Source organism: Triturus cristatus, chromosome 12, assembly GCF_964204655.1.
Source record: "Triturus cristatus chromosome 12, aTriCri1.1, whole genome shotgun sequence".
NCBI lineage: Eukaryota > Metazoa > Chordata > Amphibia > Caudata > Salamandridae > Triturus > Triturus cristatus.
The window spans coordinates 593,143,220-593,158,140 of record NC_140595.1 but is presented as its reverse complement, the minus strand read 5'-3'; positions in this window follow the sequence as shown (position 1 = coordinate 593,158,140).

Genomic DNA, 14,921 nt, shown 5'->3' with positions numbered 1-14,921 from the left:
GGAGATTCCCATAGCAGATCTGGGACCTCCACTCCTCCAGTAGGCGGATTTTCCTCTCCAGGGACCGTAACTCCTGGGTCTCGTCCCTATTCTTTGAACATATAAGTCCATGCAACAGACCCCTTATATTAGCCTTAAAGACATCCCAAACATAGTCCATGGAGGTCGAACCTATATTTATAGAAAAGTAACATAGGGTGGCCTGTTTGAGCCCTTACTATATCCTTGTCTGACAGCATGGACCTTTTAAGTGTCCACCTGGGTTGTAAATTATGCCTCTTTCCCACATAGGAAAACGACACCGGAGCATGGTCAGATATGTGGCTAGGCAAGACAGTTATACAGATCAAATTATCTAAGCTCGGCCTATCCATTAAAACATTATCTATTATTGAAGAATGCCCGTGCTTCCTCCTGTGAAACGTAAATCCCTTTTTATCACCCATCTTTGCCCTCCAGACGTCCACGAGCTCCAAATCATGTAACATATTTTTCAATGCTTGTCGTACTCGAGGAGCCCCCACATAATGGCTGAGATTGGATCTATCTTTTACGGGGTCGAGAAGAACATTAAAATCACCTCCTATAAATATTGGCGAGTTAACTTCAACCAGGTTAGACTGTAATTTCATAATATACGTCGGGTCGACAGTATTGGGACCATAGAAGGAAGCACATGCTAACTCTAGGCTTCCGAAATCTAGTATGGCCACTATCCAGCCCCCTAACTGGTCAAAATGGACAGTTTATTGGAGCATCCTGGCCCCTGTTTTATCACTATAGCCACCCCCTTGCTATGCACTATCTGCTCAGAAGAGCAAAAATATTTTACTCAAGAGTATTTAGAAAAAAATAATAGAACACTCTGCATGGCTTAAATGTGTCTCCTGGATAAGGCAGATTTGAGCAGGGGATAGTTCTAAGTACTTCATCACCAGGTGTTGTCTACGGGGGTTCCTTAATCTATTAACATTCCACAAGATAAACTTAACCTCGCTACTCAAAGGGGGTATACCTGACATCTGGTGGTAAAATCCAGCGCGGCCAATCACTTATAAATGTGAGCTAGAGGACTTTTTTGAAATTTTGTACCCACTGCTCCCCACCCAGTGCATCCCACCACCACTCCCCCCCCCCCTTCCCCACTCCGTGTCCCTCCCCCCTTGGGAAACCCCCACTTCTATTAGGCAGGAGCCTATTCGGCCTCATTCCCTTGGGTCAAAAAAAGAACAAAAAATATTTGATGCATCTATCACAGGTCTCGATGACAGGAGCCCCTCCTCACTTCCACCCCTCTTACCTACACCCGCCTTTAATCTTTTCTATAAGCGCATCCACCTCCTCCACTGAGCGGTACATATACATGTGGTTATCCAACATAATGCGGAGTGATGCGGGAATCTTCAGTTGAGCCTTAGCCCCCAGCCTATTTAAAACCTCCATTCTTTTGCCCAACTCCCACTGTCTTGTAGCGGTGATATGCGATACATCCGACCTGATGGAAAAAGAAAAGGAATTAGAGGAGGACTTAGATGTTATACTTCCTTGCTTTAGAGCCGAGGCAAGAATGGCTTCTTTAAAAGCATATGTTAAAAAATTCATTACGATTTTCCTCGGTTTTTGTTTGACTGGGTTTCTTTTAAACCGATCACGGTGTACCCGTTGAATTTCCTTGGCCAGATCAATGTTAGGAGAGTTTTTAACACTGTCAATTTCAGCAGGGATACCACAAACCCCCTGATATCTGCACCTTCTAGTGCTTCAGGGACATTAATAAGTCTGATTGTTCTTCCTAGTATGGTTTTCCAAACGCTCAAGATCTTCCTTCAATTCCTTATTCTGGGTTGATAGCTTAACCATTTCCGCTGAGGAGGTATGGAGTGCCTCCTTAATTTTCAGTATCTCCTGTTCTAATGCATCTGTTCTTAATGAAACCTCCTCCAGCTTCTGTGCTAACATCACACATGACGCCTGAATCGCTGCCTGGTTGGTCTCTCTGATACTGCAAACCTGTTCCTCATCTCATCCTTAAGAGAGAGTAAAGTTTCTGCCAAGGCGCCTGTTGGCATCGCTGGTTTGTCCATCGCAGGGGGGGGTTTCATTCTCGCCATCATATGTATCACAGGTCTCCAGCGGGGAAAACCTATTTGAAATGTCCACTGCAGGACACAGTCTGTTAAAAATACTTGACACTTGAGGTCAGTGACTCCACTCTGCTTTGTGAGTGAGTGCAGTGAGGAAAACGCTAGACGCCAGCCGCCACCCCCAGCCGCCTCGCCTCACGTCGCAGCCCCCCGCTCCTGCTCCCAGCCCTTGCAGATCTTGACAACGGGGCCCAGAAAGCTGTTCCGTCGAGTGCGGGAGCACGGGAGACCGCCTCGCACGGGAGACCGCCTCACCATATCTGGTGCCCTGTTAATGCAAAACGCCGCAGTGTCTCCCCGTGGCTCTGCGGTTCCAAGAGAGCAGGAGCGGCAGCATCGGCGCAGCAGGGAAGCCGGGAGGACGGAGGCAAAGGACTGAAGTGCTTCGTGCGGGGCGTCAGCGGTAAGTGGTAAGCGCGGCCGCCATGATAGGCGCCCGCAGTGAGTGTCAGCCCACGGTAGAGGTGGAGGCACGATCAGCCCCCACCTCGCCCCGTGCCCCGCTGGCCTCCACTTTCGCTCCAGCTATTCCTCAACTCTTGCCCCCACTCCTCTGCAGCTCTGCAGCTCTTGCTGATTTACTTTGATCTACTCAGAAAGTAAGCAAGCAAAGAGTCAAGTAAAATGTAAAAAGTCAAATCAAAGCAAAACGGTTTTAGGGTACCCTGGGAGTGCACAAAAGAATAAAACTGGGAGCATTTGGAAGTACCGAAGTATCTAAAGTAAACAGTAACAAGTAATACTGGGAAGAAAAAAAACACCCCACGAGCACCACAAGAACACCTCACCCCAGGACTCAGAGGTGCTAAGGAGGCAACAAGCAAACCAACAAAGCAACTCGATAGAGCAAGGCAATTACGCTAAGCAGGGGAACCAAAAAAAACAGAATAAAATCTGCGCCAATAACCCACCATGAGATCAGAGAAAGTTAGGGGGGCACCAGGTGACCAGCAACAGAAACCCAAAGAGGAGGGAGGGCATCAAACAGAAATGGGAAATTGCAGTAAGCTATGGGGTATGGAGCAGGAACAGGAATTGGATTCGGAACCAGACCATGACCAAGAAAAAGATAGGGAGAGCAAAACAGATAATATCCAAGAAGACAACCACACCCTCACTATCGCCACTTGCTCCCCCATCAAAACTAAAACCAGCAAGCGGGCTCTCATTACAGACTTCTTAAAAGTATGCTGCAGTTTATCCCCGGGAAAGCAAAAGGCTCACAAAGCAGTCAAGGAAGCAAAGGAGGCAAAAGAAGCCAAAAAGTACAAGCACAAGGGGGGCAGTGCAGGCAATGAGATACACAAGGATAGTGCTAGCAAAACAGCAAATAAGGATGGCATAGAACAAATGGACTTTAAGCTTTCCGCAACAGACAGTCCGACACGGGGCTGTCTGAGCCCACTAATCGTTCATCACGAATCCCATCAACAGTCCGTCCAGGCTGTAGTCCACAACGACCCGGAATTAAACCGGGAGTCCACGTCCAAACAATGGACTTGTCAGGCTCAATCAAATCAACTAAGCCAGCAACACCAGCAACAACAAACAGCCCAACAAACCGCCTAGCAGTGCCGTGAAGTGCAGAGCCCGGAGGATAACCTGGTGCTCTGGCAGGATAGCATTGATAGCTCCTGCGCATTACCAAACACATCGGCTGACCCACACTTCTTGATCAACCTTTAGACCAGTCTGGGGGTCAAACAACCTATGTACAAGAACAACTCTCCATTAATCTGAAATCACCAATCAAGCAAATTCAAATCACACATCAGTTGAAGCAGGTACCATCTCAACAAAAGAGAAATGGACCCCCGTCCAAAGCCTCCCATGAGGCCGAACAACTCAGCCCAGTCAGCCACTTAGAAGCACAAAATTTAGCCGCACAACGACGAAGCATTAAGAAACAAGAGGGACAAAACTTTACGGAACAACAAGAAGGCCCATCAACAGGACCATTTTGGGATCAGCTACTAGGCACAATAAAAACGATCGGATCAGCTATGACCTACCCTGCCGACAAGCTGGATACTCAAGTTGAGCTATTAAATTGTCACGAGGAGAGCCGAGACGACAGTATACAAGGGGCCGACTGGTGGGAGGCACGAGACATCACGGACAGTGTCTTTTGTAATTCACAGGGAAACGAGTGGACGTCAACAACATCGGAAGAAACCCCTACGGACGTCTTCCCCTTTAACTGGGGATCTCCCTCTGGTAACCACGCCCCCTTTGATGACGAGGAACTTGCATACCCAATAAAGACGGAGGAAGAACGAGTCGTGGTGTGTGGCTACACCGGAGCGGGAGAAGAGAAAGCGAGTGGAGTAGCGGAGCTGAGATACGGAGACGAGAGGAGCGAGGAGACGAGAAGGACGTCGTCGAAGGAGGATAAGTCGGAGACAGGAGGACTCCGCACCTACGCATCGCCGAGCCGCGCCCAGGGAGGAGCGTGGCTGACCCAGGTCCGTGATCGTTTCACGGGCTGGGTCGGGAGGCGGGAGAAGGTTACAAAATGAACACCTGGGCTTCTCGCCGCCTCGACTGTCTCTAAATTCCCCCCCCCCCCCCCCCCCCTCTCATGTGCACTACCTCCCCTTTCACACCGGCCGAGTTGGGTATTGTTTGTTTAAATTCACCCGAGCACCGGAGTGTCCCCTTCACCTCCCCGGGCCCTTTGACAGGAGGTCACCCTGAGCGTCATACCGACCCAAGCCTTTGTTCTTTGTTTCTCCCTGTGTTGGGGCGGCTGACGCTGGGAGTCTGCGAGTCTGCGAAAGACCACGCACGGTACAAGAACGTATCCTGCCCACGAGAGGAGCGGTTGGAGAAATCCCCTGAGGCCAGGAACGAGAGCTACAGAGACGGACTAAGGCACCCCCTTAGGGACAGTGTGGGCACTCAAACTGGATACCAAGAGCACTAAATTCCCCTTGAGAATAAAACCTTCGCTAACTAGACGTCGTGTGTTGCGTTATTCTTCCCACCCGCTCACAGTGGTGGAGAATGCGGGCACTGACCCTTCCATCTGTACAGTAAAGATGGACGCCGTAATTCAGCACATGATTAAAGGACAGGAAAAGCTCGAATGGGCGGTCGAGCGCCAGATGGCCTCCGCCAGTGCGGATCGGGAGGTGTTCAAAAACACAATCACAGCCCAACTGGAAGGACTACAAAAGGCCATAACTGATCCCCAAACCACCACCCTACGCGAATCTCGAGGCCCTAGCAACCACACCCCCTCAGGACTGTCGTTACAGAAATATATTCCTGGCGAGGACCCGGACGCCTTCCTTACAAACTTCGAGAGGGTGGCCAGGGCATGTAGTTGGCCTCTGGATAAATGGCCATTTTTTCTGGCCCCTCTTCTGGTCGGGGAAGCCCAGTCTACCTATCAGGTGGCTAATGCTAATGGGGATGCACCGTACGGGACTATTAAAGGTGTCATTTTGGACCACCTAGGCCTGGATGCGGAGGCGTACAGGGTCAGGTTCAGGAGGGAGAAAGGAGGACCAGGGGAAAACCCTAAAACGCTCTTCATACGGCTAAAGATGGCAGCCGACAAATGGTTAACGCCAGGTGTAAGTTCCAAAGAGGAGATCATGGAAAAGATCTACCTGGAGCAATATCTCGAGGCCTTACCATACCATACCCAAAGGTGGTTGCGGCAGCATAGTCGTCTAACGGTACAACAAGCAGTGGAGATGGCCGCCACCTTTGCCCGAGCCCAACCCAAAGGATCCGGATGGGAGGTGGAGAAGCCGCGCACTCTCCCCTACAGAGCAGAAAAGAGAAACAAGCCCCGGAACTGATAAAACCCCGACAACTAAGGCTCGAAGTGCCGGGATTGAAGGGCCCCCAGTGCTTTGAGTGTGGGGAGTGGGGCCATATTGCCCGTGTTTGTCACAAAAAGAGACCAACGGAAGAGCCCATGGAAGTAGGTTATATACCTAAGTCCATTCTATACACCGCGGAGATGGGGACAGCGTTCCATGTGAATGTGCAGGTAAATGGGAAGACTCTGAAAGCCCTTCTAGACTCAAGATGTAAGCAGTCGGTGGTACAAGGGTGCTGGGTATCACTAGAACAAATAGTCCCCGAGGCCTCTGTACACATCAGATGTGTCCATGGAGATGTGAAGCCTTACCCCGTGGCTGTCATCCCATTGGTGCACGGAGGGAGGGGGATTAAAAAAAACCCATATAAAAGTAGGGGTCTTAGATGGCCTCCCGGAGGACCTCCTTATCGGAACCGACAACCCGGACTTTTTAGACATGTTTAAACGGGTACTGAACATGCCAGGGCAGGGTAGGCCAACTAGGGAAGAGCAGTCACCACCTTCGTCAGCCTTGTTAACCCCCGAACCTTGGCTTATGGACCGTAGTTTCAAATTTGCCCAAGCCAACGTCGCTACCCTGTACAATGCGTGGGAACAAGCCCATAGTACTGCAGATAACGACACCCAGGGGTACCCCAGGTTTCTCATTATGGACGGGCTCCTGTACCGAAAAGCCTTCCAGGCAGACCCTCAACAGCTATTGGTTCCAAAGTCCTTCAGGGAACAAATAATGTTCTTTTCACATTCACACATCCTGGCGGGACACACAGGGGCAGAAAAAACAACTCAATCTATATTACGACATTTTTATTGGCCGGGGATATACCAGGATATAAAAACACATTGTCAGGCTTGTGTGATATGCCAGAAAAGAAACACTCACAGGCCAGTTGGCGTCCCCTTACAACCCCTGCCAGTGATAGGGACTCCATTTGAGAGGGTAGGGATGGACCTGATTGGACCCCTGCCCGAACAAAAAAAGGCCACTTATATGTCTTAGTGATAGTGGACTATGCCACTCGCTTCCCAGAGGCATTCCCCCTAAGAACCCCTAACACACGTAACATAGCTGACTGTTTTTTGGAGCTGTTTTCCCGGGTGGGTTTCCCGAAGGAAATACTAACGGATCAGGGAACCCCCTTCGTCTCCAGACTCATGAAAGAAGTCTGTCGACTCTTGGATCTCCGCCACATCCGGACGTCTGTATACCACCCCCAGACGGATGGACTGGTAGAGCGTTATAACGGCACCCTGAAAAACACGCTTAAAAAAATGCTAGAAGTTGAAGGAACCGAGTGGGACCGGTTACTACCATTGGCCTTGTATGTAATCCGAAGCCAAGTACAAAGCAGTCTGGAGTGTTCGGCCTTCGAATTGTTGTTTGGACGCCGGCCTCGCAGTCTATTGGAAATGACCAAAGAGGCATGGGAGAAGGAAGAATCCCTGGAAACCAGAGAGATGTTAGAGTATACGCAGACGCTGAAAACAAAGATAGGGAAGCTTCGAGACCTGGCCTATTCTAACCTCGTGAGGAACCAAGAAAAACAGGCCTCCTATTACAATCGCGGAAAGAAATGGAGAACCTTGGCCGTGAATGACTGGGCGCTGGTGTTACTCCCAAGCACCACCTCGAAGAAATTCGTAAGAGAGTGGAAAGGCCCCTTTCAGGTCATTGCGTCCATCGGGAAGACCACCTATAAATTGCGACTATCCCCCAACCGCACCCAAGTCTATCACATTAACATGTTAAAAAAATGGATAGGTCCTCCTCCGAAGACTGCCTCCCTTACTCTGCCCACCCAGGGGAAAGGAGACAATACCTTGCTACAGCTACCGATCAACCCTGAGTTAAATCAAACGGAGAAGAAGGAACTGATGGATGTACTACAATCGCATAATCACATCTTTTCGGATATACCAGGGCGAACGCACCTTACCGAACATACCATCAATACGACCCCGGGAAAAGTCATCAAACAGCGACCGTATCGAATCCCTGAGGCAGAGAAGAGCAGTACAACAGGAAGTACAAGACATGCTGAAACTAGAAGTCATCCAGCCGTCCAGAAGTGAGTGGTCATCTCCAATAGTGATGGTACCAAAACCGGACGGAAGCATACGATTCTGTATGGACTTTAGGGCCCTCAATGGTATATCGTCCTTCGATGCCTACCCCATTCCACGCATCGATGAGCTCATCGAGAAGTTAGGAGACGCCAGATACATCACTACGATAGACCTAACCAAAGGGTACTGGCAAGTGCCCTTGCGAGAGGAAGATCGAAGAAAAACTGCGTTTTCCACTCCCGACGGGCTGTTCTCCCCTTTGGGTTGCATGGCGCGCCGGCCACATTCCAGAGACTCATGAACACCCTCCTCCAACAATATCAGTCCTTTTCCTCGGCATATCTTGATGATATCGTAATATTCAGTCCAAACTGGAAGTCACACCTACAACATCTGCACACCATTTTTCAGGCGTTAAGACAGGCCGGTTTACACGTGAATGCAAAGAAATCTCGCATGGCGTTCCACAAGGTAAACTATCTGGGGTATGTCCTTGGCCATGGAGTAATAGCCCCACAAACAGAGAAAGTGAAAGCCATCACGGACACCCCGTTCCCGTCCACAAAACGAGAGATGAGGGCGTTCCTGGGTTTAATCGGGTATTATAGACGCTTTATCCCCAACTTCTCTGACATAGCCAACCCCTTGACAGACACCCTCCAGAAAGATGTGAGTCCCCAGGTATTCCACCGTCCCACCAATCAGATGTTACAGGCCTTTCATCTTCTGAAGCAAACCATCACCTCTAGTCCCGTGTTAACCTCCCCGGATTTCTCACGCCCCTTCATTCTGCACACAGACGCCTCAGATCACGGGTTGGGGGCGGTTTTGTCACAGGAAACAGAGGAGAGGGTAGAACATCCCGTGCTATATATTAGCCGTAAATTGTACCCAAGGGAGGCGAAATACCCGACCATAGAGCGCGAATGCCTAGCAATCAAATGGGCAACCGATAAATTACGTTATTATCTAGAAGGGCGTCACTTTCTCCTATATACTGACCATGCCCCTCTCCAGTGGATGAGTCGGAACCTCTCCAACAATCCTAGGGTTCTCCGTTGGTTTCTCTCACTCCAACCCTTTTCTTTCACCCTTAAACATCGGAAAGGGAAGGACAATGCTAATGCGGACTACCTGTCCAGGACATTTCCTCTCCCCGATCGGGAGAAACCGGCGGTGGAGGAGTGTCACGAGGAGAGCCGAGACGACAGTATACAAGGGGCCGACTGGTGGGAGGCACGAGACATCACGGACAGTGTCTTTTGTAATTCACAGGGAAACGAGTGGACGTCAACAACATCGGAAGAAACCCCTACGGACGTCTTCCCCTTTAACTGGGGATCTCCCTCTGGTAACCACCCCCCCTTTGATGACGAGGAACTTGCATACCCAATAAAGACGGAGGAAGAACGAGTCGTGGTGTGTGGCTACACCGGAGCGGGAGAAGAGAAAGCGAGTGGAGTAGCGGAGCTGAGATACGGAGACGAGAGGAGCGAGGAGACGAGAAGGACGCCGTCGAAGGAGGATAAGTCGGAGACAGGAGGACTCCGCACCTACGCATCGCCGCGCCGCGCCCAGGGAGGAGCGTGGCTGATCCAGGTATGTGATCGTTTCACGGGCTGGGTCGGGAGGCGGGAGAAGGTTACAAAATAACACCTGGGCTTCTCGCCGCCTCGACTGTCTCTAAATTCCCTCCCCCCCCCTCTCACGTGCACTACCTCCCCTTTCACACCGGCCGAGTTGGGTATTGTTTGTTTAAATTCACCCGAGCACCGGAGTGTCCCCTTCACCTCCCCGGGCCCTTTGACAGGAGGTCACCCTGAGCGTCATACTGACCCAAGCCTTTGTTCTTTGTTTCTCCCTGTGTTGGGGCGGCTGACGCTGGGAGTCTGCGAATCTGCGAAAGACCACGCACGGGACAAGAACGTATCCTGCCCACGAGACGAGCGGTTGGAGAAATCCCCTGAGGCCAGGAACGAGCGCTACAGAGACGGACTAAGGCACCCCCTTAGGGACAGTATGGGCACTCAAACTGGATACCAAGAGCACTAAATTCCCCTTGAGAATAAAACCTTCGCTAACTAGACGTCGTGTGTTGCGTTATTCTTCCCACCCGCTCACATAAATGTATTAGCTTTATATGTGCAAGGAATAGACCAAAAATTGCACGACGTAACTGCTATGATAACAAAGGTACAACAAGCGCAGGACATCACATATCATACGTGTCATTGCTACCAAATAATCGATAAGCTTGCAACTGTCCCAACCATAATGTCAGAGCTGTTGGGGGTAGTTAGGGCAACACAATTCAAATCCATAACACCTATGGAAAGAGACCCCAAGGAAGCAGACAGAATTAATGGGGATACCTCCAACATTAATGCCAAACTGTTAAAAGAGAAAACCAACTCTCAAGAAGGTGAATGCAGAAACTCACCTGACGGCGAGAGTCTGAACGACTAGAGGAACAGGCGCATCTAGAAGGCTCTTAGTCACAAAAGAATAGACTCCTTGGCAACAATACACTTCACTCAACAAGCCACTTACATTCGTCGGATGAGAATGGACAACAGGAAAATGGTCAAAAGGGAGACAACGAATTATAAATGATACAAATTTATTAAAAATTCATCGATAATCACACATATCAAACAGTACACATTGTCATGTAGCTAATTATGAGGCAATGACAATGTCAAATGATGCAATGCAAGAATAATCAGCAGATGTTCATAAACACATCGTTACAAAAAGGGGTGGTGATGGACGGAGCATCAGAACCAATCAAACACTCACACCCAGTCAACAGATCTGGGTTTGATCCATCACCGTTCTTTAGTCCACTCTGCCACCCCAGTTCAGACATGGCCATATGCAAATCAGTCTGACCCTGTGCCTCATGGGAACAGTCCAGCCCGAACTGCCAAGCCATGTCTTCCCTGGACCGGAAACAAGCTTCCTAGGACCGGTTTCTGGCATTTCAGCCGTCTTCAGCCAGGCTTGCTTGAATCCAGTGGCAAAGTGAGCAAGGGACTCACGTCTGAGCATACCCTGCCAACTTATGGCGAACAAAGCGTTACAAAAGGGGGTGGTGATGGACGGAGCATCAGAACCAATCAAACACTCACACCCAGTCAACAGATCTGGGTTTGATCCATCACCGTTCTTTAGTCCACTCTGCCACCCCAGTTCAGACATGGCCATATGCAAATCAGTCTGACCCTGTGCCTCATGGGGACAGTCCAGCCCGAACTGCCAAGCCATGTCTTCCCTGGACCGGAAACAAGCTTCCTAGGACCGGTTTCTGGCATTTCAGCCGTCTTCAGCCAGGCTTGCTTGAATCCAGTGGCAAAGTGAGCAAGGAACTCACGTCTGAGCATACCCTGCCAACTTATGGCGAACAAAGCGTTACAAAAGGGGGTGGTGATGGACGGAGCATCAGAACCAATCAAACACTCACACCCAGTCAACAGATCTGGGTTTGATCCATCACCGTTCTTTAGTCCACTCTGCCACCCCAGTTCAGACATGGCCATATGCAAATCAGTCTGACCCTGTGCCTCATGGGAACAGTCCAGCCCGAACTGCCAAGCCATGTCTTCCCTGGACCGGAAACAAGCTTCCTAGGACCGGTTTCTGGCATTTCAGCCGTCTTCAGCCAGGCTTGCTTGAATCCAGTGGCAAAGTGAGCAAGGGACTCACGTCTGAGCATACCCTGCCAACTTATGGCGAACAAAGCGTTACAAAAGGGGGTGGTGATGGACGGAGCATCAGAACCAATCAAACACTCACACCCAGTCAACGATGGATTTAGGCCCAGATCTCTGTACTGGGGTGAATGTATGACATTGTTCTGCATTCTGTCCATCAATTGTTGTTTTTGCACTTGTCACCCCGAGTGGGAAGGGTATGCCCAGACGTGGGTCCCTTGCTCTCCATGCCACTGGAAATCAAGCAAGCCTGGCTGAAGACGGCTGAAATGCCAGAAACCGGTCCTAGGATGCTTGTTTCCAGTCCAGGGAGGACCTGGCTTGGCAGTTCGGGCTGGACTGTTCCCACGAGGCACAGGGTCAAGACTGATTTGCATATGGCTGGGTTCAAACTGGAACGGCATGGTGAGCAAAAAAACGATGGATTTAGGCCCAGATCTCTGTACTGGGGTGAATGTATGACATTGTCTGCATTCTGTCCATCAGTTGTTGTTTTTGCATTTGTCACCCCGAGTGGGAAGGGTATGCCCAGACGTGGGTCCCTTGCTCTCCATGCCACTGGAAATCAAGCAAGCCTGGCTGAAGACGGCTGAAATGCCAGAAACCGGTCCTAGGATGCTTGTTTCCAGTCCAGGGAGGATCTGGCTTGGCAGTTCGGGCTGGACTGTTCCCACGAGGCACAGGGTCAAGACTGATTTGCATATGGCTGGGTTCAAACTGGAACGGCATGGTGAGCAAAAAAACGATGGATTTAGGCCCAGATCTCTGTACTGGGGTGAATGTATGACATTGTTCTGCATTCTGTCCATCAATTGTTGTTTTTGCATTTGTCACCCCGAGTGGGAAGGGTATGCCCAGACGTGGGTCCCTTGCTCTCCATGCCACTGGAAATCAAGCAAGCCTGGCTGAAGACGGCTGAAATGCCAGAAACCGGTCCTAGGATGCTTGTTTCCAGTCCAGGGAGGACCTGGCTTGGCAGTTCGGGCTGGACTGTTCCCACGAGGCACAGGGTCAAGACTGATTTGCATATGGCTGGGTTCAAACTGGAACGGCATGGTGAGCAAAAAAACGATGGATTTAGGCCCAGATCTCTGTACTGGGGTGAATGTATGACATTGTTCTGCATTCTGTCCATCAATTGTTGTTTTTGCATTTGTCACCCCGAGTGGGAAGGGTATGCCCAGACGTGGGTCCCTTGCTCTCCATGCCACTGGAAATCAAGCAAGCCTGGCTGAAGACGGCTGAAATGCCAGAAACCGGTCCTAGGATGCTTGTTTCCAGTCCAGGGAGGACCTGGCTTGGCAGTTCGGGCTGGACTGTTCCCACGAGGCACAGGGTCAAGACTGATTTGCATATGGCTGGGTTCAAACTGGAACGGCATGGTGAGCAAAAAAACGATGGATTTAGGCCCAGAACTCTGTACTGGGGTGAATGTATGACATTGTTCTGCATTCTGTCCATCAATTGTTGTTTTTGCGTTCATAAACACATGCCACTTTTTAAAAAAAACATTTACATATGCAATGAGATAAACAACACAAAAGGTAAAATTGGGAACAAAAAAAGAAAGAACATATAAGTCCTATTGAGGCAAAGAAAACCACCAAATCAAAGATTCATCAATTGTGACCCTACTCGATATCACTTCTGTTATATGTGTCACAAAAACAAACATAGGTTTTGTGTGGTTTCCTTTTTCAAGGGCATCGACGCGTTTCGGTGGGCACTGATTCACAGCCAACACCTTCTTCAGGAAATGTTATAAAAGGTCCCAATATCAGTAACAATTAAAAGCAATAATCTGAAAAAAGCCATATACAATAATTTTAGTGGCAACCAAAATAAATTAATTATCTCCTTATTTGACTCATCCTACTGTCCAACAACTCATACCGCACCCTAAGAGGTGAGACTAACATTCATGCATATCACGCATTCTTGAATTTATATATTGTATATGGGTTCTATACGCTGTTAAAAACCACTTAGCACTATAGTGAAATATCTTTATAAAGTGCATACAGAACATATTTATAAACTATGAGATAGTCCAAGTATTTTTTGGGTACTCCTTATGTTTAGGTCTCATTTAAGGCTATGACATCTACACTACCGCTTATGTTTAACAGTAGGTAGGGATTTCCCTCATGTTATCAGATAGCCAAAGAAACGCAGTTCACACACTCTCCTATTTGTTAAGCATTGATTGTCAGTCTTATTTTCTTTAATTTTTTTAAAACTCACATTTCTTGTTAGGAAACGAAAATCCTTATGTATCCTGCCGTGGTTTTATCCGTATCTCTGGTCCATAAAATGTCTTCATATAATTTTAGACAGAATTCTATTAAGATAGGACATGTGCGCTGTAATAGTAACACGAAAATGAATTAAAATTAGAATTCAGAGTATTGTGTTATAAGTTAGTAATGTATGAAAGCTATTTGTCTATAATACCTCAATTATGACAGCGCCGGGTTAAGAAACCTCAGGAAACTAGTCTATTTATCCGAATACAGTCCTCATTCGTATTCTGATCATGAAAAGTCAAAAAGACCTATTGATAGAAAATTAGGAATTTCATTAGTGCTCATTCCTCGGTTCCTTTTGGTATTCTTATAAAAGAACAGAAGTTTTATGACCATCCTTGGTGCAATTATCCAAAATGAGGCATTATATCATCGTTAATTAGGACAGAAACTATACTCAAATAATGAACGGTTTAACTCGAAACATGGGGTTCTATCAGCACCTTGTTGGGTAACTATTTAGGTGCCAATTCCGATCCGGTAAAAACCGGGTACGAACCGTCGGACGGAGCCTTTTCTCCGTCCGACTCGTACCCGGTGCGAAATCCATCCGAAAATGCAAGTACGATTCATACGGAAACACCATTTCCGTACGAATCGAACAAAACACCGACCGAACAGAAACAAAACACAATTCCGATCCTGAAAGGCGCCGACGTGACGTCGGTACGCATCCAGCCTACGTTTCACGAACCAGGAAGTACGATTCGAACCGACGTCATCCCGCACGGAAAATATTTACCGGCTGCCAAAAACTGCCGGGAAATCAGGACGACACACGCAAGGAGCAGCTGGACGCGACGAACAGACATGGACCCGAACCTACGTGCCATCCCTGCCCTCCTAGCAGTCC